This window comes from Bidens hawaiensis, unplaced genomic scaffold (assembly GCF_021521415.1).
Source record: "Bidens hawaiensis isolate Kalapana, Puna unplaced genomic scaffold, B.hawaiensis_p1.1 tig00001792_1, whole genome shotgun sequence".
NCBI classification, from domain to species: domain Eukaryota; kingdom Viridiplantae; phylum Streptophyta; class Magnoliopsida; order Asterales; family Asteraceae; genus Bidens; species Bidens hawaiensis.
This window is the reverse complement of record NW_027491100.1, coordinates 446,178-472,670: the sequence shown is the minus strand read 5'-3', so window position 1 is coordinate 472,670 and position 26,493 is coordinate 446,178. Positions and strand designations below refer to the sequence as shown.

The 26,493-nt window shown below is 36.0% G+C and overlaps 1 pseudogene; it reads left to right on the top strand.

Annotated features, from left to right (window-relative positions):
• The first annotated feature begins 1,351 nt into the window (after window positions 1-1,351).
• Window positions 1,352-25,990, top strand: LOC143597497 (F-box/LRR-repeat protein 25-like; annotated as a pseudogene).
• The last annotated feature ends 503 nt before the right edge of the window (window positions 25,991-26,493 follow it).

The window sequence follows — 26,493 nt, the reverse complement described above, 5'->3', positions numbered from 1 at the left end:
GAATGATGATAATGTAAAAATCAGTGTTAATATTGAATGTATCATAAGTTGTTTGGCGCAATTAAAAAAAATAAAATATATAAAAAAAATCATAAGTTGTTTGGTAGTGGAATTACTATTATTAAAATCTGAAAAGGACCTAAGTCCAACATATCAACAATGGAATTGAAGATATCCTAAAATGGGGTTTTCAGGAACACCCGCCCTTTTTTTAGAAGACCCTCTGTACGTCACGTATAGGGTTATATGAAACATATTGGGTTCCGAATACGCTTTGTATAGGACTATACGGTGACCTAGAGCATGTTTAGGATATGGTGACAAATCTTTCAGGGTAAGTTTTAAGTTTAATATTCAAGCTTCATGTTACATTCCAAAATTATAGTTTGAAGTTGGAGGGGTTATGCTGATATTGGTCAAGTAAAGTGTAATGGTTCTAAAAACAATTATTAGATTCGATCTTAAAACCTTAATGTCTCTGTCTATCAGGTACTGCAGCTATTCCGTGCAAACCTTTGGCAGTAGCTGTTTTATGCTTTTTGTACTGACTCAAGAAGCTTGGTTCTTTAATTTAACAGCTTGAAAGCATATCTTGTCTGTTTGTTGCTTCTTTTTTCTCTCTTCATTTGAAAGCATGCCAAATTTCAGAGGTATTCAAGCTCTGATTTGGATTGTTTTTCCTTCTATTTTGCTTGCCTGGTATTTGATGATCATTGTTCAACGAGTTTACTTTTACCGGTTATCTTGTTTCCGTTATTTGCCTAATTTAGGAGCCTGATTGTTTTATCATCCATGTAAATTAGATAATGGATCGTCTGTTTTTGTTTTTACTGATTTCATTTATGTAGTAAGCCATCTTAAGTGTTTAGCAAACTGAATACTTATATATATATATTGGCTGTGTGCTTTTGCAATTTTATTTAGCATATGTTTGTCTGACGTTATTTTTAGTGGTTTCAAACAACCACCAAATGTGTTAGGCATGGGGCTAAGTGTAAAAGACTTTGAGAACATAACAAATAACTAGTTATAGTCTAGTACATGTATTTATCAACAGTTGTACGTTTTTGATAAAAAGTCCTCGATCAAGCAACACAATTGTTAGAAAGAGTAAAAGTTTTCAATTGTTTCCATTGGTATTATTTCAACTATGTAACCACTTGTATTTTGAGTGTTTAGTTTGTCCTAACTGTTGAATGCATTCAAACTGCACGTGTGTCCAAAAGACAAGACATGATTTAGAAATCGGAAAGACAAACGAGGACATAAACTAAAATTTGAGCCGAATCAACAAGAAAATAACCTGAATATATGTGAACTCTTCTCTTTTTCAAGGCATAGTTAGGAGACAATGGATAATGGGCATGATGAAATAATAGTGAGTGTAGAAGATGATAGACAAAGCAGCTTGCCGGACGATCTTATATATAAAATCCTATCTTATATTAGCATTAAACATGTCGTCAAAAAAAGTGCTTTGTCATCTAGATGGAGGTATATATGGAAGCAGCCTCTCTATTCTTACGGGGTAGAGGTAAGACTGTCTACATCTTACCCTTCTCAGACCCTACCATAGCTTTGCTATTGGTGGGATTTACTGAGTAAGATGATGATGATGATGATGGAGGTATATATGGACCTCAATGTTGTATCTCAATTTCTCAACCCAGGATTTTCATAGGCTGCCCAGGGTCTCCAAGTTTGTTAAAGGTTTACTATCCGGTCGACATAATCAAAGAGAGGTGATTTATGTCAATCTCACTTTTCATGGAAAGGTTAGCCACGAGTTTGTTCAAAGAATTTTGGACTATGCATTCTCCCACAATGTCCAACGACTGAATATTACTTGTTTTGCCCGACCATGTGTACTATCTGGTCGAGTTCCCTCCTCTCCTTTTTAGCTCTCAGTCTCTCAAACATTTAACTTTGACCGAGCGTATTGAAATTGAGAAATACCTCGTTACAATTAAACCCACTTGGGTATTGCCAACTTTAACAATATTGAGTCTTACATTCTATCACTACTAGAAAATTGAGCAATTGCCACCAAAGTTTGCTACCGGAAAAAAACAATATCAAATTTAGCAACCGATTTAGCAAATTTGCTACTGAAAAAGCCAATTACTTAATATGGTGGCTAAGCGGTCGAAGTTTTTGCAACCGATGGCTAGGCGGTTGGAGTTTTTGCAATCTAGGCGGCCAGAGTTTTTTTGCAACCGGTGGCTAGACGGTCGAAGATTTTGCAACCGGTGGCTAGGTGGTCAGAGTTTTTTTGCAACGGGTGGCTAGGCGGTTGAAGTTTTTGCAACCGTGGCTAGGCGGTCGGAGTTTTTTGCAACCGATGGGTAGGCGGTCGGGGGTAGGCGGTTGGAGGTTTTGAAACCTGTGGTTTAGGCGGTCGGAAATTTTGCAACCGGTGGTTTATGTGGTCCGAGATTTTGCACCGGTTATTAGGTGGTCGGAGATTTTGCAACCGGGTTTCTAGGTGGTCGGAGATTTTGCAGCCGGTGTGAGTTTTTATATAAAAAAACGGATTTGTTTACAAACAAATCACGTGACTTATATATGCAGACCATTTAAATGCATACTGATTCAACATCTTTATTATCATATTACATCATAATTACTGGATTCACATATTACATCTTTGAGATGAAGGTGAGTAAAGTATTTGTTGAATTTGCATATAAACACCAACACTTAACAACATAACGTTATTAAGTACCTTTATCTACAACAATTTGTTTGTTTATTTTTGAGTTTCTTAGCAATTTCTTTGTTTTTTCACTTATTTCAATCGTGCACACCTGGTGCTTGATGAAATGTCATAATTTGAATCAAAAATTTTCCAAGTGATTCTTTGGCTTAAGTGATATAAAGTGTCTTTGTTTTTCACTTATTTTAGTCGTACACACCAGGTGTTTGATGAAATGTCCAAGTAATATTTTGAATCGGAAAGTGTTATGAAGGAAACCCGAATTAAAAATAATGTTTTTCGGTTCATTAGGTAGAATCATATAATACCCTTGAAGTTTGTTTTCATCATTTGTAGTTCGGTTATGAATAAATTACCACTCAAGATTTTTCATGATAATCACTCTTCAAACTTTTGCTTTATTTGGAGACTTTTAGTAATTCTTGTTTTTGACACAATAATTTTTGCAGTGTAATTGTTGAAGTTTTGAAGGTGGATAATCTCCAAAAGCTTTGATTTGGAATGGCGTGATACACTGATCGAAAGTGGATGTATGAAAGGATTGACAGTGACGAATTTCTTAATTCTGAATATTGTGACAAGGTGGATTTGTTTTTGGACTCTGCATTTTCTAATGATGTTGTTGATACGAGGGCGAATATGCATGGTGAGACCATACATGAAATAAAATGTCCTTGTTATAAATGCCAAAATATAAGTTATAGAGACAGAGCCACTGTTCAAAAGCACTGGATAAGGAAGGTTTAATGCTTCGTTATGAAACATGGAGTGAACATGGTGGAAATTCCATTCGTGACATTGAACAATCTTCTACTGCAATGGAAGTTGATGATAATGATGACAGATACAAACGCACGGTGGTAGATAACATGTATGCACACGGTTATACTTCAAGTACTTTGGAAGGAAATGCACCGAATCCAGAAGTCAAAAAATTCTATGACATGTTACAAGCTGCTGACGAACCTTTATGGGAGGGAGAGAAGGCTATGAATTTTTCCAAGTTACAAGCTGCCACGAGTTTCTTGACATGGAAATCACTTTTCAATGTGTCCACTGCAGCTTACAACTATAACATTTCCATGGTTAATGCATTGCTGCCTGAAGAGAATAAGACCCCGAAAAGCTTTTATGATACAAAGAAGAGTTTAGAAAAGTTAAGTCTTCCTTATGAAAGAATTGATGTTTGCAAAACATTGCATGATATTCGATAAGCAAGACAAGGCATTGACACAATGAAAATACTGTAAGGAATCCCGTTATAAGAGTGGCCGGAATAAGGTACCTAATTTGATGATGTCTTACATACAAATTGGTCCTAGACTTAAGAGGTTATATATGTCTATGAAAACAGCCAAATATATGACTTGGCACCATCACCACAACACAAAGAAGGGTAGCATGGGACATCCAAGTGACGGCATGGCTGGGAAGCATTTTGACTCGGAAAATCCTGAATTTGCAAAAGAGATTCGATATGTTTGTCTTGGATTATGCACTGATGGTTTTAGTCCAAATAACTCCAAATCAATTCCATACTCACTATGGCCCGTCTTTCTTACAGTGTATAATTTACCTCCTTGGATGTGCATGAAAGACTCATTTATTGAAGTACGTTTGATTATTCCTAGAGGAAAGAGTCCGGGTCGGAATATCGATGTGTTTCTAAGACCATTAATAGATGAGTTAAAAGAGTTGTATAAGGAAGGCATTGAAGTTTATGATGCTGACCGTAAAGAGAATTTTATTATGCGAGCTATTCTTTTGTGGACAGTTAGTGATTTTCCTGCATATGCAATGTTGTCGGGCTGGAGCACGCATGGTTGTAACAACTCGGGTTTACGGATTTATATTTTTATTAAATAACCGACTCGTTTCGATGTTCAGGAAATTTTATCAAGAAAATATCGCTTATTCGAGTTAATATTATATTATAATTAATTGTTATTATAATTATCTAATATATTAAAAACAACTTTATATTATTATATTATTAAACCTTTTTACCCATTTACCCGGATCCAAATCCTAACCCTAGACCCGTTTTGGTTTGAACCCATTTATACAAAATCTCGTCTTGGGCCTCAAGTTTCTTTATTAAAATGGCAATTGAATTAGAAGATGTATTATACATACCATTTGTGGCCTGCCGACAATCGTAATTACGTTAAATCAATCAATTAGACTCGTTATGCCCAAAATACTTAGCAGACAACCCGTAATTTCAGTTTATATTATAATAACCACCATAATTCAATTAACGCAGCAGAAACAGTCTTCAGAACAGCGCCTACTAAACCCCCTTATTCAATTATATCCTCGTTGCCGCAAGTGTTCGTTCTTAATCGTATTAGGGCCGGCGACTGTGGAGTCAATTAACCACCGTTCCTTCATCGATATAGGTAATATATATATTCAATGAATTCGTATTTCCATCCTATTCATAAGCCCTAACAATAATTACAACAACATCAATCAGATTAACCGATTGATGTTGTTAGGGTTCATAAGCAAACTGATGTGTATATTTTTATATATATGAGTATTAAAATTGGTTGAGAGTTTTAAATAAAATATAGATTTAATAAAATATGGTTCAAGTATTTTTAAACGTATAAAGATTTAAATGATAATAATAATATATATTTCTTTAAAACAGACAATATTACTTTTACTTTCCTGCATCTTGTTAAGTATTATAATCATATGTACATTTATATCTGTGTATAAGTATACATATATGTATATGTATAAATATATATATACACAAAAGGTAAACTTTAAAATTAATAAAACTAATAATATGTTTAAAAGGTGTATTTACTTATATAATATTTTCATTTATGATATACTTTTAAAAAGGGATTTTACGAACTAAGAATATAATATGACTTATTAACTTTACAGTTTTCGAACTCGCTCATCCGATCAAGTTCATTAACTTAGCGTATCCGCATTCTATTTTCCTTATTAGGGCTTATCGTCAACGCGTGACTTCCGCTAATCGTCCTTCTTAATATTTCCCTTTAGTTTTTGTTCGTCTATCGAGGTGAGTACCACATTCCCTTATTTTACTTGTTTTACACGTTTTGGGGACATATGCGTAAATTATATTTCTCATTTATACTTATACTCAAAACTACAACTATTGTCTTATGTGTTAACAACTTATACCTTACTTGTTTATATGCTTATTTGCTTTGTATGCTTTCGCATTCGGAGAGGTCCAACATAATCTCAGTCTAGTATGATCATACGCCAGTCGTTAGCCTTTGTGCTTCTCGACATCTCAGTTGTACTTGCTCATTTGGTTAATTTGTTATTCTCATATGGTGTGTTGTTCACTCTACCTTGTGTTGACAAAACTATTTTATTTTCAATGCACATGAAGGTTATCGTGTGACGTGATTATCAAGATTGTTTGAAGCAACTTAGGATGCATGTTAGAGAAAAGTTACAAGAACTTAATTTTGGATGTTTAATGTAATTGTTTATTTATAAATTCGATGTACATGAATATTTTTTTGAATTTATTAAATAGATGTTAAAACTTTTAATGTTGCATGATTGTAACCTTGAGAGCTGTGACAATCAGTTCGCTCCCCGGCATTTCTACCGTAGGTTGGGGTGTGATAGATTGGTATCAAAGCCGAATGTTTAAAATAGGTCGTTAGTGGTGCCTAAGTAACATGTTTGGTATCCCCAAACGTGCTTATCTGTTTACCTTTATGTGTTCGAATTAATTGTTTACAGCTTTCTTAGATAATTATTTATTTATTATCTATTGTATTGTTATGCATACACACAAACTCCGAGGCAATGCCTCAACATTCAAAGAAAACTTTTCAAAATTAGATTGCTTTTATTTTCGGGAAATTCCTTAAGAATTCCTACCTTTTGTTTTTGCTCGTACACCTTAAGGCTAGGTTATGTGGCATGTCTCTACGATAAATGAAAGCGGAAGAGAAACTGTGAGTTGGGCACTGGCAAAATGGTTCCAAGAACCAAAGGTAAGACCCTATTCCTTACCTGGGTGATAACCTGACCACAGTACTCGACCCTATGGACCCGAGCGAGACCCACAAATGCCATATGACCGACACCCTAAGTTTTCAAACGTGACCACATTAGTGGTTGCATCCCTAAACCGAATTCACGGAGATACGTGGCTAAAATTGGTTTTTCCGATTATTGTATTTCGTTATTTAAATGGTTATTTGGGTGAAAAATCCATGGAACCCATGGGCACTCCTACTATCCATTTCTTAACTTGTTTTTGTATTTTTGTTGGAGTAATCAAACGTGGTGATTCACAAGATACTCCGACTACCCATATTTATTTCGATAGTTCATTATTTAGTTTGGTCGGTTAAAACGCCGTGTAACGCTCATTAGGCCGACAAACTTCATTGCATTGTTAATTCGTTAATTAGTTGGGACAATCAAATTGCCATGTAACGCTGATGGGTTGTCCAACTCAGTTGTTTTTCGTTTGTTTGTTGGGCCATTCAAATTGCCATGGAAAGCTCATGGGAGGCCAACATCCACAATTTATATTTCGTTAGTTTATTGTAAACTTAATAATCTAAATTTTAAACTGATTTAACTCCTCGTGTAGTCATCACACGTTAATCTTATTGACTACATCATTTAACAAATATTTACGCATTGTACCCCCTCATCTTATAAATTTACTCTTAATTCACATGACGCAATTCCTCTTACTTCTTAAAGCAACGCTATTATAAGTTATCCACATAGTTAGACATTTTACTATTCTTATGATTCCTCAGTTTATCCTTCATCTTGTAAATCCTCATTTTTGGTCCCTATAGAATGTCTCGTTCAAGAAACCAACGTTATCCTCGACATCAATCGTTTGATTCTCAAGACCATCGTATGGCTGCCTGAATTGCCAAAGAGATAGCTGCTGTGATCCCTAGGATAGTGACGCAAATTCAAAACATCAATGCAACCTATTCAACTTTTCCCACTAATTCCTCTCCTGGTAACGACAAATCATCTACCACCGTTCATCGTCACAGCAAGAAACGTAAGAACCTTGCTGCAACAAATCCTACCCACCCGCAAGTCTCCTCAAACAAGAAACCTTACCTCGGTCCTTTTCCGCTATGCTCCATTTGTATCCGTCATCACTCGGTTAAATCCCTATGCCGTCGTTGCACCCAATGTAACCGTTATGGTCATCTTGCTAACACATGTCGTGTCCCGCATACTGCACAAGCTGTTCCGCAACAACCTGCCCCTCATGCTTAACATGATGTTCCTAATACCCGTGCTTGCTACCATTGTGGAAACCCAAATCACCTTCGTAATGCGCGCCCTCAACTCACCCAAGCTCATCAAGCACAATCTACAACTACACCATACTACTTGACTCATGCTTACCAAGCTCAAACACATCAATCTCATGTCACTCAAGATCCTCCCATCAATCAAGGTCACATTTACTTAACCCAACACTACCAGACCACACAACTGCAAGCCCAAGTTTACCAGACATATTTCCACCAAACAACTCTCTTGCAAACCGTCCAAGCTCTAGTTTTCCAAGCAATGCCGAATCAATCTACCTCAACTGCTCCTACTCGTGCAACTCCTTATGGTGCCTCAAGTCACGTAAATTAAGCTACTCAACGATATTGAAGACCTTTGTCTTTCCCTTTTGCCTATCTTAATTTATTTTGTCTTTTTCTTTACGTATTGTAACGCCTTTTTATGGCCTTAATTCCGTATTTGGACTATTTATCTCCTATAATAAATAAAGTTTCTTTTGATTAAATGGATTGTTTATTAAAGCCTACCTTTATACTTATTTCCTTACCTTTATCCATCATAACCCATTTTATAGACCTCAACTATTAATAAGAAGCATCTTTTTAACTTTAAATACTTATAATTTCACGTTTAAAAGTCGTCTTAAAATATCTTGCTCTATTAAAATTCACTTCAACTTTTGAAATTATTTTATACATTGATGACTTTCTAGTGTTCTAAATTAAAACTCCATAAAACCTTGTTTCCTCAAAGTCATGATTTTTGTAATCAAACGTTTTGTAAATCCACACGATGGGATGAATCATGTGGACCATCCGACGATGAAAATAATTATGGTCCGGAACATAATTCTCGAAGTCCTCGCATGGAAAACATGATGCGTAAGATTGTGTGTCTTAATAGAGAATTGAAAGTGGTTGGGATAACGGTACAAATGTAAAAATGATAAGGACATGGTGGATATGCTGCTGGTGCATTCTATATATAAGTGCCCTTATCGGATTTTCATTTGGAGCGTTACTTCAACTATCTAAAGTTTTGTATTATATATTTTATTTAATGGTGTTGTTATAGTATTTCTTAATTTCGGGACGAAATTTCCTAAAGTATGGGAGACTGTAACAATTCGGGTTTACCGGATTTATATTTTTATTAAATAACCGACTCGTTTCGATGTTCGGGAAATTTTATCAAGAAAATATCGCGTATTCGAGTTAATATTATTTTATAACTAATTGTTATTATAATTATCTAATATATTAAAAACAACTTTCAAATATGTACAACTTTCCCCATAATCTATACTTTAACTCTTTTATGTAACTATCTTTATAGTCTAGGGACCCATTTGTAACTTCTGTTATATTATTATATTATTAAACCTTTTTACCCATTTACCCAGATCCAAATCCTAACCCTAGACCCGTTTTGGTTTGAACCCGTTTATACAAAATCTCATCTTGGGCCTCAAGTTTCGTAATTAAAATGGCAATTGAATCAGAAGATGTATTATACATACCATTTGCGGCCTGCTAACAATCGTAATTACGTTAAATCAATCAATTAGATTCGTTATGCCCAAAATACTTAGCCGACAACCCGTAAATTCGATTTATATTATAATGACCACCATAATTCAATTAACGCAGCAAAAACAATCTTCAGAACAGCGCCTACTAAACCCCCTTATTCAATTATATCCTCGTTGGCACAAGTGTTCGTTCTTATTCGTATTAGGGCCGGCGAGTATGGAGTCAATTAACCACCGTTCCTTCATCGTTATAGGTAATATATATATATATATATACTCAATGAATTCGTATTTCTATCCTATTCATAAGCCCTAACAATAATTACAACAACATCAATCGGATTAATCGATTGATGTTGTTAGGGTTCATAAGCAAACTGATCTTGTATCTGCTTCTGTTTATAATAAATTGAAACCAATTTTGTTTGCACGTCCCGGGTCAGCCCAGTTGGTTAAACATATGAACTATGGGGGCAGAGGTCGCGGGTTCGAACCCCTGCACCTAGTTTTTATTTGTTTTTATTTTATTTTTTTTCTTTATAAATCATTTAATCTTTATATTAATAATAATAATAATTAATAAATTTTATTGTAATAAAAACCGGTTTGTAATACTCGTGTAACACTCATTTCGTTCTCGTCTTTTACATAAAGGATTATACCTATATATTAATACTAATATTATAAAACTCATAATTTAATTTGCATTTTTAACCAAAGAAAAACCGACACCATAACCAGTTTCTTTTCAAACACTGGTTTAACCATATACATGTATATATACTTATATATGTGTATATTTTTATATATATGAGTATTAAAATTGGTTGAGAGTTTTAAATAAAATATAGATTTAATAAAATATGGTTCAAGTATTTTTAAACGTATAAAGATTTAAATGATAATAATAAACGATAAAAAAATATATTTCTTTAAAACAGACAATATTACTTTTACTTTCCCGCATCTTGTTAAGTATTATAATCATATATACATATATATGTGTATAAGTATGCATATATGTATATGTATAAATATATATATATATATATATATATAAGGTAAACTTTATAATTAACAAAACTAATAATATGTTTAAAAGGTGTATTTACTTATATAATATTTTCATTTATGATATACTTTTAAAAAGGGATTTTACGAACTAAGAATATAATATGACTTATTAACTTTACAGTTTTCAAACTACCTCATCCGATCAAGTTCATTAACTTAGCATATCCGCATTCTATTTTCCTTATTAGGGCTTATAGTCAACGCGTGACTTCTGCTAATCGTCCTTCTTAATATTTCCCTTTAGTTTTTGTTCGTCTATCGAGGTGAGTACCACATTCCCCTATTTTACTTGTTTTCCACATTTTGGGGACATATGCGTAAATTATATTTCTCATTTATACTTATACTCAAAACTGCAACTATTGTCTTATGTGTTAACAACTTATACCTTACTTGTTTATATGCTTATTTGCTTTGTATGCTTCCGCAGTCGGAGATGTTCAACATAATCTCAGTCTAGTATGATCATACGCCAGTCGTTAGCCTTTGTGCATCTCGACATCTCAGTTATACTTGCTCATTTGGTTAATTTGTTATTCTCATATGACTTGTTGCAGCTACGCATTTTGTTATATATACTATATGTACAACTAAACTGGTGTGTTGCTCACTCAACCTTGTGTTGACAAAACTATTTTATTTTCAATGCATATGCAGGTTATCGTGTGACATGATTATCAAGATTGTTTGAAGCAACTTAGGATGCATGTTAGAGAAAAGATACAAGAACTTAATTTTGGATGTTTAATGTAATTGTTTTTTATAAATTTGATGTACATGAATATTTGTTTGAAACTATTAAATAGATATTAAAACTTTTAATGTCGCATGATAGTAACCTTGAGAGCTGTGACAAGCATTTCCTCCGTAGGTTGGGGTGTGACAGATTGGTATCAAAGCCGAAGGTTTAAGATTGGTCGTTAGTGGTGCCATAGTAATATGTTAAGTAGCCCCATACGTGCTTATTTGTTTACCTTTATGTGTTCGAATTAAATTGTTTACAGCTTTCTTAGATAATTATTTATTTATTATCTATTGTATTGTTATGCACACACACAAACTACGAGGCAATGCCTCAACATTCAAAGAAAACTTTTCGAAAATTAGATTGCTTTTATTTTCAGGAAATTCCTTAAGAATTCCTACCTTTTGTTTTTGCTCGTACACCTTAATGCTAGGTTATGTGGCATGTCCCTACGATAAATGAAAGTGGAAGAGAAACTGTGAGTTGGGCACTGGCAAAACGGTTCCAAGAACCAAAGGTAAGACCATATTCCTTACCTGGGTGATAACCTGACTACAGTACTCGACCCTATGGACCCGAGCAATGTCACATCCTTTTCGTACTGATAGGAGTGGTGTGACCCTATTTCCGTCGTAGGTTGGGGTGTGACAATGGTCGTTTAGCTTGTCCATATTGTATGGGAGATACTCAAACTTTTCGATTACCTGCTGGACGTAAAGCTTGTTGGTTCGACTGCCATAGAAGATTTCTACCAATGTCACATCCTTTTCGTACTGATAGGAGTGGATTTCGAAAATCAGTAAGATCGTTATTGGGACCTCCACATGAGTTAACTGGTTGGGAAATATCTGAACAAGTCTCTAACATTCAAGTTGTCTATGAAGGTGTGGTGTGTAACCCAAAACATAAAGATCCAGAATTCGGCAAAACCCATAATTGGGTAAAGAAAAGCATTTTTTTGGAGCTTGAATATTGGCCCATGTTGTTAATCAGCCACAACCTTGATGCAATGCACATTGAAAAGAATTTTTTTGAGAATCTATTTCAAACGGTCATGGATACTTCTAAAACAAATGATAATGTCATGGCAAGAAAGGACGTGGAAGAATTTTGCAATCGACCATCATTACATCTTTCAATGGAAACAATAATAAACTTTTAAAACGAAAAGCAACATACACATTAACCAAAGAGGAGGTAAATGACGTTTTTAAATGGTTGAAACAAGTAAGGTTTCCTGATGGTTATGCATCAAATATAGGGGGGGTGTGTTAACGCTATACAAGGTTCTTCTCTACAACTTTAAAAGCCATAATTGTAATGTCTTCATGCAACGATTGTTGCCTAATGTCTCACGAGGGATGCTACCAAAACAAATATGGGAATCGATAGTAGAGCTTTTATATTACTTAATTGTCACGAGCTTCTCGAGTCTGTTTGGTTACTTGATAAAGAGTTGAGAGATTCTTTTCCAAGCTATGATGAAGCAACCCTTGATAAAATGAAAGAGAAGGAATTTTCTAAGTGGTTGCTGATCCATGTAAGCATTCTAAGACATCTTTTATTATCTTAATATTGTACCTTTGCAAAAATAATAACACACTTTTATGAATGTAGGTTATGAATGTTCCAAATAAGGAACATTTGAGAGGCCTATCCCAAGGGCCTCGTACTTATGTAAAGTCACACAAGGGTTATTTTGTTAATAGTTACAAGTTTCACACACAAACAACTTATGATGGCCGAGTCACACAAAATAGTGGTGTGTGTGTGTCAAAGGGGCTGCATACAACGAACATAAAGCGACTACTATGGATTCCTAGATGAGATCTTAGAGTTGGAATATCATAGCACCATTGGGCATTGCATGGTTGTTTTGTTCAAATGTACTTGGTTTGATCCTGTGAGAGGGGTAAGGGTAGACCCCAAAACTCATTTGGTTGATATTAAACCCACAGTTGTAGGATGTTTTGACGACCCCTTTATCTTAGCATCACAAGCGCAACAAGTGTCTTATACACCATATCCCTCAAAAGCAAAGGAACTAAAAGGTTGGTTAGCTGTTGTTAAGACGACCCCAAGGGGAGTTTACGAACTCGCACAAGATGTTAGTGAAGTGGAAAATGATGGTAATGCGGATGGAGAGCATTTCTTTCAAGAGAATGAAAGGATAGAATGCATGGCAAGTGATGATTTTTCCCCGTTTCTTTTGCGCATGAGGATGGGATGCTAGAAGAAGTAGAAGACATGGATAATGATGAAGAAGTTGAGTTTGAAGCCACCATTTAGATGATAAGGATTTTGACGATAACAATGTAGAAGCTGATTTTGACGATGAAGATTCTGAAGATGAAGATTTTAATGAAAATTTGTAACAAAATAAACATAAAACCTTCTTGTTTTGAGAATTATAGTTTTAACTGAACATGTGATTCGGTTTGATTATTCCAAACGTAGTTTTTAGTATTAACTGTTCTTTTTTATTATTCTTTTTATGGTCATATGGAGGATTGATACATGGTTTTGGTTTTATTTTATTTGTTTGGTGAACAGGGGCATTTTTGGTATTTTAAAATGTCTTTTATGCCTAAAGTCAACAATACTTAAAGTAGCCAACTTAGAAAGTCAAATGGGCTAAGATTTGGCAATTGTATGATCTGCTTCAGTTGGTAAGAATTTTTTGGCAAGTGCTTGCTGATGTGATATGTTTCTCAACAAATGTTGCTGATATGTTAATAATATTTACTTGTTGCTGCACAGATTTCACGAACAACAAAGATGAGTTTTATGCAGGGGTATTTTGGGTTATTTGCTGCTGCTGCTGCAATTTTGTTTAAGAGCTGATGCATTGTGTTAATACCGAACATTTGTTGCATGTCACAAAAGATACTGATATGGTGTTTCGAACAGAAGTTTGCTGATCTAATCTGATATATACGGGCTGCTGCACAGTTTTTTTAAGGGGCAAATTGGTAAATTTTGCAGCTATGTGTAGGGGCAGAATCGCAGATTGTTTGCTGCTGATACATTTGTCGTTGCTGCAATCTTAACAGGTCAGATTTGCTTCCAACACGTAATATGTTGTTTCTTGTACAAGTTTAGGCTGCTGATTTTATTAACATGCAAGGGCAGAATGGTAATTTCAGCAGTAGTACAAATGGTCTGCAGTGGTGGAAGCTCCTGATGCAGCTTATGCAGGGGTATTTGGTAATTGTTGCAGTTAATATGAAGTATTCAGGAATAGTTAAAGGGCTGCATTGGATGGTTTATTTCATGAGTACTATATTAAAGAGGCTATGATGATGATGGATTTCTTTCTATATGTTCGACTGGATCGGTCCAAAGTTTGAGATTATCGGCATCTTGGCAGGGCAATTAATAGATACATTTGCAGCCATGGCCGATAAGTAATTAATCATTTTCTTAGTTTTTTTTTCTTGCCTGATCTTTAAGTTGCTTTATTTTGAGGTATGTACAAATAAGTGATGAATCGTTGCATTTTGATTTTTTTTTTGTACAACACAACTAAACTATCAAATATCAATTTCAATTTTGATTAGGTTTTTGAAACGATTAGGTTAATATGCATGCATTATTTTGATTTTTCTAGATGTTATGGGATATTTTTAAGCTTTGCTGTTAGTATATAATTTCTTAGGATTTTGAAAGGATTATTGATTTTTTTTTTGTACAACACAACTAAACTATCAAATATCAATTTCAATTTTGATTAGGTTTTTGAAACGATTAGGTTAATATGCATGCATTATTTTGATTTGTCTAGATGTTATGGGATATTTTTAAGCTTTGCTGTTAGTATATAATTTCTTAGGATTTTGAAAGGATTAGGTTAATTAGTTATTTGAACTACCACGGATTCAATAAATCAGTTATACATTAGCTATAATTGATTGATTTGTAATGCTGGTGTTTTATTGTGAGTTGAATCTAGTGATTAAGTAATTGTTAGTTCTGAACCGGAGAATTGAGGCCCATTTGTTGTTTATGCATTCTAGGGTTTTAGAGATGAATAATTTATTTAGCAGTAAATAATTAGTATAGATACATTTAACATATACATGAAATATCTATAATTTTGTTTTTGTTGTAGTTATCATGGCACGTACTATGGCCGAGGTAGTGTTCAATCAGGTGGTCGAGGTGCTGGGCGGTCTAGTGGTCGAGGTAGTTGTTAATGTATTGGTCTACGTAGTATTCGAGGTATCGGGCAAGGTAGTGGTCATATTGGTGTTTGAGGTGTTGGGCAACATGGTGATTGAGGTGGTGGTCAAGCTAGTGATGGAGTTAATGAACAAGGTAGTGGTCATATTGGTGATGGAGGTATTGGGCAAGGTAGTGGAATAGGTAGTTGTGATAACATTGGACCACAATCAGATGTAGATCATGATCCATTGATGCCTTCTCCCATTAATGGTAGTGATGGTGGTGACGACTCTACTATTCATGTTGCTAGGCGAGGACGTGCTTCACAAGTTCAAGTACCTGAACCGATAAACCGTGAGTGGATTTGGATCGAAGATGGGCAGTAAGTACATATATATTGATATTAATGTTACTAATGTGGTTTCTTTATATATTAATATTAATGTTATTAATGTTTCACAACTTTCATACAAATGGAAAAGAAAAATATATAGTCAATACATGGATCGTAAATACGGAAAGATTAGGATTTCCTTTTAGTAGAATATGAATAAACTGTAAAAGTTTAACTAAGATTGAAAAAATTCACATCAAAATCCTGTCATGCCATGTTAGGGTATATGGGATTTGTGATTAGTGAGTGATTTTTCAAACTTTTTCCTTAAAGTTTAATAAGAATCATTTATGATTTGAATGCATTTGCCAAATAAACTTGGCAAATACAAACAAGAGCAATAGGTCATGGGTGTAAGGTGGGGGTAGACACTACACATTTAATGGAACAGATCTTAATATTGTTATTAATGTTTCACAACTTTCATACATATTAATATTGCTTCTTTATATTTATAAAAATGTTACTCACGTGTTTTCACATTTATTGCTTTTTAATTTTTATATTTAGTAATCAAACGACGTCCACCCGGATTATTGGATTGAACTTAAAGCATATGTGGTTGGATGCATGGGATAGTTGGAAAGACGTATCGTATGAGCACCGGATGAGATTGTTTGAGCGTTTTAAGGTGTGTTTACATAGACATAATCATTTTTAAAATAGTGCAAAATAAATTGCGATTTCACATTTATTGCTATTAATTTATTACCGTTAAACTTATTGGACCATTTTGTATATTTATTAAAAGTTTTTTTTCTTAGTGTTATTTTCAATGGGAGGAGAAATGGAATACCGAAATTTTGAGGTATTGGGAGAAGTGCATTGCAGGTAAATTCCCTTGAATAGGGTGCGAATGGAGGCCATAACAGTGGCAAGAATACAAGGTATGTTGGAGATGACTTTACCCTTGACGACTTTAAACTCTCTTGGATAAGATATGAGACATGTAAGAAAATGCTTGCAGCTTGGAACACCCCTGAATGGAAAGCAAAGCCTAAAAGAAATACAACTGTTAGAAGTAATTCAACCGGGGACAAACATACGATTGGAGCACAAACCTATGTGACTGCAAAAAGAAAAGCGGTAAAATACACTTCAATTTTATTATAATTTTCTCATAATATTACCCTCTTAAATTGCCAAATGCTTGTCATAACTTTGTGCATGTTTCTCTTATTTGTAAGTAGGATTTGTCCTAGCTTTACAGTGTTTAGTTAATATGAATCTAACAGCTACAATTTTATGTTTTCTAGTGATGAATCTTTTCCAATTTGTTGAGGTTATTTGCTAGTATTTACACTATGCTCACTAAAAGGATCTGTTCCAAATTGAGGTTATAGTTCATAGTGGTGGTGTGTTATTGATTTCTATGTTAAAGTGTGTTTTATATTGTTAAAAGATTATTCAGTTTAATTATTATTTACATGCACTGTGTTGTGTTTATGTACACTGTAGATTATTAACACAGGTGTTAATAATTGTAACTGATCGACTTTTTTGGTTATATCAAACAAAGATCACGTTAACTAAATGATTTTTTATGTTTTTTTATTTAATTAATTGCAAATATGAAATTATATAACTACCCTTTTCTTTAAATTAAAAGAAGTGCCACATGTTAATAATCTAATGGTTCTTATTATTTTATACAAAACTACTATTTTAACGAACATTATAAGTATTTGTCGTGACATGATAATATAATATGCATCTCTTAAATGATCCAAGAAATTCGAAAATAGTGATGCCTAACCAAAATCAGAAATTATAATGCAAATTTTGATTATTTGAACAATTTTAAGCAATTTGATAATTCCACCTTTGTAAAGAAAAACACTCGGGCGTGAACTGGCAACTCGTGAGATGTGGAAGCAATCACATTGTAGGAAAGGAAGTCGGCCATTGGATAAAGATCTAAGCAGTTTTCTAGTTTCGGATGATGATTCGGAAGGAAGTGTTCAAGGAGAAAATTTGAATTGGGTTGACAATAGGGCAGAGGAGACTTGGGTAAGTTGACTAATTAGTAAATGCAAACAACATATTTCAAAAGAGAAAAATAGTGAAATTTGAATAATGTAATTATGTGGGTTTAATAATAGGTTAATTACAATAAATATGTTGTGGAGAAGTACGGAGATGATCGTAGCATACATCCGAAATTTGATGAAGACTTGTGGTCACGAGCTGCTAGAGGCATAAAGAAAGGAAAAGTGTACGGGTTAAGCAATGTTAGTGGCCCGCATGTACATGACAGACAAGACCCCGAGGTATACTAATAGAATTTTGTTTTGAAAAAAACTTTGAAATCAGTTTACATTTTGGTTATAAGGCAAAGATAGAGTTGTGTAATTGGTTTACAGTTTAGTAACAATACTTTTTTTAAAAATATTTTTGACAGTTTGACTTTTAAAAAGTCAACTATCACTTTAATTTTCATAATAATAAGTTTAGGATCAAAAGACGTGGTTAATAATTGGTTGTTTGATATTACAAGTCGTTTTGGACAAATTGCAAACGGGTTGGTTAGATTTTATTTTGACATAGGTCAAATTTTTGGCCAAGTCCGGGCTAGTTCGAAAAGTTGTTAAAATTTTATTTGTCTTGGGTCAAAAAAACTTTTCTCACATACAAGGGTTGCGAGTCGGGTCTAGTAGTTCCATGGGTCTTACACTTTACTTGCTTAGTCCTAGTCAAAGACGCATTACTAGTTTATAACTCATTAAACATGTTTGTTATAGCCCGTTAATAATATAATTATATACCATCAGCCCTTTTACAACTCACATATAAGTTGCTTATAACCCGCTTATAAACAGTTTATTACAGCCCGTTTTTATTGACAGTTTGACTTTTTAAAAGTCAAACTATCACTTTAATATAAACAATAATCAATTAAGGATCAAAATGAGTGCTTAGTAACTGGTTGTTTAGATTACAAGTCGTTTTGGAGCTGCAAACGGGCTGGTTATATTTTATTTTGACACGGGTCAAAATTTTTTATTTTTATTTCTGACCTGTTATTAATTGTTTTGTAGATTGAAAATTTGCACTTGGTTATCAAGGAGCTCGTGAAGAAAAAAGAAGATAAAGAAATATTCAATGAGATTATTGCGGAGTTGATGGCTGAAAAGGAAAAGGATAAGGCGGAGAAAGATGCAATTCTTAATAGGATGACTAACATTGAAGCTATGTTAAAATCTGTGGTTGGATAAGCAATTTCATGTATTTTGAAGCCACGTTAACACACTTTATTTTGAATATTTTGAACATTTGGACGTTCATTATGATTATATTACACTTTAATTGGTTTATTTTTGGATGTTTTATTTATTTATTTATTGTTTTGATAAAATGCCTGGACAATTCAAAATGATCCAAATTAACAAGGACGCTGTGGTTTGCTCATGTGACTGCTATTTGAGGTGATTTGCGACCGTAGCGGGGTTGCAAGGATTGCGACCGCAACGGAGTTGCAAGGATTGCGACCGCAGCTGTGGTCTCAAGGTTTGCGACCGTATCGGTGGCCACAAGATTTGCGACCGCAGTTGCGGGTAACAAGATTTGCGACTGCTTTAACGGTTGGTCGCAAAATGTAATGGCAGTCGAAAAATGGTCGCAATAGAGCAATTGCGACCTGCTTTTTTCCAACCGCATTTTCAGTTGCAAAACGGTCGCAACAGGGCAATTGCGACCGTTTTGCGACTGAAGAGATGGTCTCAAGTGCCTTGTTTTCTAGTAGTGTATGATGATAAGTATTCCAGTCTTCTCTCCAACTCTACAAACTTGAAGAATCTCACTTTGAAGAATTGCATGACGTTGAAGAGTTTTAGTATAATTCATTCTGGTCTATCTAGTCACACTTGAAAATGGTAATAAGTCTGTCAATGTGGTTACACCTCAACTCAAGAATCTCACTATAAAACATTGGCGAGGGATACATGTGATTTCCGCATCCAACCTTTCCACATTGCGTTATGCAGATAATTATTATTCTTATAAGGATAAGGGTGCTGTTCTTTTGCAACTTCCTACTGACGTGCATCATATAGAGAAGGTTGATATATGCATTGATCATCTCTGTGATGTAAAGGCACATACTTGCAAAATTTTTTGTCTAGTTCAACAACTCGGTTGTGTCAAATTTCTTACACTTAACTTGGAACTTTCAAGGTATTTTGCTATTGGTCCCTTAATGTTTATTAAGCGCATATAATAAAGTTTTTAAATATACAACAGAATATTCTTGTTATTTGTATTTTTATCTCTTGAGATAAAGGAAATGTTTATTATCATCCCATCCTCCCTAAACTATGCTTTATTGATGCAGCGTACAATGAGAATCTGAAGGCTAAACACGTTGATTCTTGGAATACCCGTGAAAATCCTTCCCAAACCCCCAAATTCGACCCAAAAGTCAAGAACTTGAAAAGTCAAAAGTTTTTTATTAATTCTGATCGATGATCAGTCACATTACATTCATAACATATTAATAGAGAAGCCAAAATAGGTTTGTGCCGAAATAAACAACTAAAGGCCCAACAACAGCCCAAAACAAAACATAAAAAGTAGACGAAAAACATAAAAGTGGCCCAAAAGTGTATCTAGAGGCCTTATTTCGGAAAAATAAACGGGATACCCCGCCCACGGCTGGTTATCACAACATGGCCCACGTTCCAACAGTCGAAACGAATGGTAGAACGCCAGAAACGGAGGCCCGTAGCCCAAGTTAAGCCCATTTTCGTGAAGCCCCTTTTGAAGCTCGATCTTGGGCCTCTAGAAACATAATGGCCCGGTCTTCTATACTTGGGCCCACATTATTTCCCCTGGATAGAAAAATTCGACCTCGAATCAGTAGCACCCTCATCATCAGAAGTGTCCCCGTAATAAGGTAGTAAATGTTTCACATTAAACACATCAGAACAACGAATGTGACTCGACAGCTTTAGACGATAAGCATTTGAGTTTATCTTCTTCACAATTTCCACGGGTCCAATCTTCTTAGCTGATAACTTGTTGTATTCCCCAACAGAAAAACGATCTTTTGTCAAGACAGCCCAGACAAAATCACCTTCTTCAAATTCAATATGTCGTCGCTTCTGATCAGCACCCAGCTTGTACTTTGAATTGGCTCGAACCAGGTTGTCTTGCACATCTTTATGAATCTCATGTAGCCCTTCAACAAAATCTTTCACCTTCTTGGGAACAGAACCAGGAACTGGAAGTGACATCAGATCAAGGGGTCCCCGTGGCTGAGCAGAATAAACCACTTGAAAAGGACTAAACCCGGTACTTCGATTGACAACATGATTATGAGCAAACTCAGCTTGACATAGTTTTTGATCCCAGGCCTTGACATGTTCACCCACAAGGCACCGCAGTAAATTTCCAAGTGAACGATTAACCACTTCAGTCTGCCAATCTGTCTGAGGGTGGTAGGCACTACTGAAATTGAGCTGAGTATTCACCATCTTCCACAGACTACGCCAAAAATAACTTAAAAAACGAGTGTCCCGGTCAGACACAATAGAAGTGGGCAACCTATGCCACCGGTAGATATCTCGAAAGAACAATTGAGCTACATTAAATGCATCTGTCGTCTTCTTGCAAGGAACAAAGTGAGCAATTTTAGAAAACCGATCAACAACAACAAATATCGAATCATGACCACGCTGAGTACGCGGTAATCCCAACACGAAATCTATGCTAATATCAACCCAAGGCTGTGAAGGAACGGGTAAAGGCATATAGAGCCCAACATTAGTAGCGGTTCCCTTTGACACTTGACAGACCCTACAACGCTTCACAAACCGGTCTACTTCCTTGCGCATAGTGGGCCAAAAGTAGGAAACTTGCACCAACTGTAAAGTACGGTCCCTTCCAACATGCCCTTCACCATGTAACTCTTGAATGATTTGAAGGCGAAGACTTGAATCTGGAATACACAGTTGATTTCCCTTGAAAAGGAAACCGTCATGCACTAGGAAATTTGACCTCTTCCCAGATTGCACATCCTGCAAAACAACAGAAAAATAAGGGTCCACCATTAGCTGTTCCATGAAGGTGTCTACACCTGGCACACCAACCCTCATACAGACAAGCAAATTGCTCCTCCTACTCAAAGCATCTGCCACCCGATTCGAAACCCCAGACTTGTGTACCACAAAAGTAAATTTTTCAAGAAAGCCATCCATCTTGCGTGCTTGTGAGACACCTTGTCCTGACTACGAATATGCCTCAAGGAATCATGATCCGTAAAAAGAACAAACTCCTTCTGGAACAAGTAGTGGCGTCAATGTTTCATAGCCTGGACCACTGCATAAAACTCAATATCATAAGTGCTATAACGAAGCTTAGCACCTGTCAACTTTTCACTGAAATAGGCAACGGGCCGCCCCCCTTGACTTAGAACTTCCCCAATTCCACCCTGCGAGGCATCTGTATGTAGTTCAAAAGCTTGAGAAAAGTCTGGTAATACTAGAATCGGCGCCGTTGTAAGTTTTTCTTTGATTAACTGAAAAGCTGACTCAGCATCTTCACTCCACATAAAGGTCTTCCCTTTCATACAGTCTGTCGTTGGTGCCATGATGGAACTGAAATTTCTTATGAATCGCCTATAGAATGAAGCAAGACCATGGAAACTTCGTACTTCAGTTATTGAGTTTGGGGTTGGCCACTGCTTAATGGCTACAACTTTAGACTCGTCTACATGTATTCCTTCCCTCGAAACAACATATCCCAAAAAAAAGAACTTCTGGGGCCATGAAGACACACTTCTTCTTGGCTGCATACAAACTGTCTTTGCGGAGTAAGGCCAAAACCTGTCGTATATGGCTAATATGCTCACCAATATTAGCACTATAAATGAGAACATCATCAAAATACACCACAACAAATTTACCGATAAAGGGCCTAAACAACTGGTTCATGACTCGCATAAAAGTGCTGGGGGCAGGAGATAAACCAAAAGGCATCACCAACCACTCATACAACCCTCACGAGTCTTGAAGGTGGTTTTCCATTCATCACCTGGTCTAAGGCGAATCTGATGGTACCCACTTTTTAAATCCGTTTTCGTGAAAATAGTGGCACCACTTATCTGGTCAAGCAAATCATCAAGTCGAGGAATTGGAAATCTGTACCTGACAGTAATCTTGTTGATGGTACGACTATCAACACACATATACCATGTTCCATCCTTCTTGGGGGTCAACAAGGCAGGGACAACACAAGGACTCATGCTTTCCCGAACATACCCCTTAGAAATCAAGTCTTCAACCTGCCTGTGCAACTACTCATGCTCATTAGGACTCATTCTATAGTGTGGATTATTAGGCAGTTGGTCACCTGGCTCCAAATCAATATGGTGCTGGATGTCATGCAATGGGGGCAAACCATCTGGTAATTCATCAGGAAAGACGTCAACAAATTCATCAAATAATGGAGCCATTGCTTCAGGAATTTCAGTCTCCTGAGACACTTCCTTCCCTATCAAAACGAAAACCATTTCTGCATCCTTTAACTCCTCTTCAAACTGACTAATCATCAAATAATTACCGAAAGAGTTCGTGGCCAACTATTTTGGCTTGCTAGGAACAAGAGTTAGATTCACACCACCGAACATAAAACTGTAAGTATTTGAACGCCTGTTATGTTCAACGCTATGTTCATACTCCCAAGATCTACCCAACAACAAGTGACATGCATCCATAGGAACCACATAGCACCAAATATCATCTTTATATGTTGTACCCACAGAAAAAGAAACAAGAGCTAGCTTGGATACCGTTACCTCACCTCCCTTCTTATGCCACTGTAGCTTATACGGTTTGGAATGACTCTCTGTTTTCAAAGCAAGCTTACGAACTTCCTCTTCTGAGATCAAGGTATCACAACTCCCAGAGTCAATAAAAAAGGTGCAAACCTTCCCCAAGATAGTACACGTGGAGTGGAATATGTTATGCTTTAGCCAATCATCACCATTCGCCTTTGGTGTATTGCAAGAACGCCTAACCACCAAATTCACCCCCACATCACCGGTCACAACCTCTTCCTCATACTCGGGTTCATCGTCATATTCTGGGGTATTTTCATATTCTTCATATTGTTCATCCTTAGATTCAACAAACAAATGTCTCTGACCCGCTTGTTTACAGTCAACTTGTCGATGGCCTGTCTCACCACACTTGAAACACTTCACCCCGCTACTACTAGCCCCCTTAGAAGTTGACCCAGTTTTGTTGGCCCCGACCTCTGCTGACTTGACACGACACGAGGTCCTGCACTACCCGACCCCGAATTTCCTCCAGCAGGGGCTGGTGAATACGAACCGCCCACCCGACGGTTTTGTTTTTCAAAAGCCAATGCCCGTTGGTATGCCTTGGCGACCGTTAATGGATCAAAAAGATTTACAGAGTCCATGATCTGAACCCTTAAACCCCCAATATACCGAGAAACGAGCTGTTCATCGGTTTCTTGAACATCATTACGAGCAACCAAATGATAAAACTCAGTCGTATATTCGTCAACCGATCTGGATCCCTGCTTCAGATTCTGCAAATGTTGATACATCAACCATTGAATGTTGTGAGGTAAAAAAGTATCCCTCAAGAACTTTCTCATCTTGGCCCATGTAACGATCCGTGACTTTCCGAGTCTATTTCGTGTCGTTTTCAACTGTTGCCACCATGCTGACACCCTCCCACGTAGCCTGGTAGCGATCAAAGAGACCCTCTTATTTTCAGGGACCTCTCCGAACTCCAACACCTCTTCTACAGTAACCAACCAATCGATGAACCCTTCCGGATCCAAACTAGTCTCATCAAATTATGGGAAATCAGTACGGATCCCAGCATCCCAACGCCGGTTTCCATCTCCCCGTTCTTGTCTTGGTCCCCTCTTGTAACCTTCTTCGGAAGACGAACCATCATTACCAAAAAAGGAATTATCAAACTCCCGGGACGGCCTTCTACGATTCATCAAGTCAGCCATTCAATCAGTGAGTTGATCGACCACTTGATCCAATCATTGCTCCACCCGCGCCATAAATCGTTGTTCCAACTCTCGTTCGCAAACCTCATCAAGCGGTCTCTGTTGTCTCCTTGGAGGCATTTTGAGCCAGGAATTCGGCTCTGATACCAACTGATGTAGCGTACAATGAGAATCCGAAGGCTAAACACGTTGATTCTTGGAATACCCGTGAAAATCCTTCCCAAACCCCCAAATTCGACCCAAAAGTCAAGAACTTGAAAAGTCAAAAGTTTTTTATTAATTCTGATCGATGATCAGTCACATTACATTCATAACATATTAATAGAGATGCCAAAATAGGTTTGGGCCGAAATAAACAACTAAAGGCCCAACAACAGCCCAAAACAAAACACAAAAAGTAGACGAAAAACATAAAAGTGGCCCAAGAGTGTATCTAGAGGCCTTATTTCGGAAAAATAAACGGGATAACCCGCCTATGGCTAGTCTCCAATCAAACTTCTCCATTTGTCAACTTAAAGAGTTTAAACGTTTACGTTACATTGGGAGAGCAAAAACAGAAAGAAGTCCCTATGCCTAATGAAGGTAAAGACTATTTGCTTGGTGGTTCTCCGGATGCCACTTTTACAATGGTTTCATATGGGGCATTTGCACAAGTATAAAATTATTATTTACATATTTTACTTACGGCATTGTCTAAAATGACTATATTTTTTTTACTGAATCGTGTAATTACAATGAATAGAAAGCCCTTAATGTATATAAATTATAAATTAAATACTCTGATTGTCCTACATTCCGATTTAATTAAGTTGAGCATATTCTAAAATGAACCATTCATTAATATATGAGTTTATGATGACAAACGAAGAGAATTAAATATATATATGATCCATGTAAACCCTGTAGGAGATTAGAGGTGTGATGAATGCTACATGGGCACAAAATTTTATGAGAGAATTGCAAGAAAATATAGAGAAACACAAGGCACCAATGGAGAGCCACATGGCAACAGTGAGTGAGCTATTGGTTGATGTGCGACGCAAACTTTCACTGGTGCAGTGGATTAAAGCATCATGATAAGGATAAGCTGGTAGCAAGGTTTTATGGTTTATGGACAAAGGTCAACCTATCATGAAACATTTGATGGATCAGACAGAACAAGTTGCATGAACCTACTACATCATCACAACCGTCTACATGAAAAGCAGTATGTTCTTGATTTTCTATTCCATATACACGCTTCTGAAAATCTGTCAATTCTCTTTTAATTATAGCAATTTGCAAAAACAAACTAACGAATATGAATACACAAACATAAGTTGAATTGCCAGCAATCTACAAAAAGAAAAGATATGATGGCCCGACAAAATAGATCCGCTGGCAGACCATTTATTAAAAGGTCGGACCGACTGTTTAATAAACGGTCGGCGCCAAAACTAAACGGTGGGGCCTGACCGTTTAAGTGTATACGTGTCAAGATGTGGTTGGTTAAAAAACGGATTGGTGTTAGAAGGATCTGTCGAGTGTCAGTTTTATTAGGGTGGATCCAAGCGTTTAAAAAATGGACATTTTGGTTATTT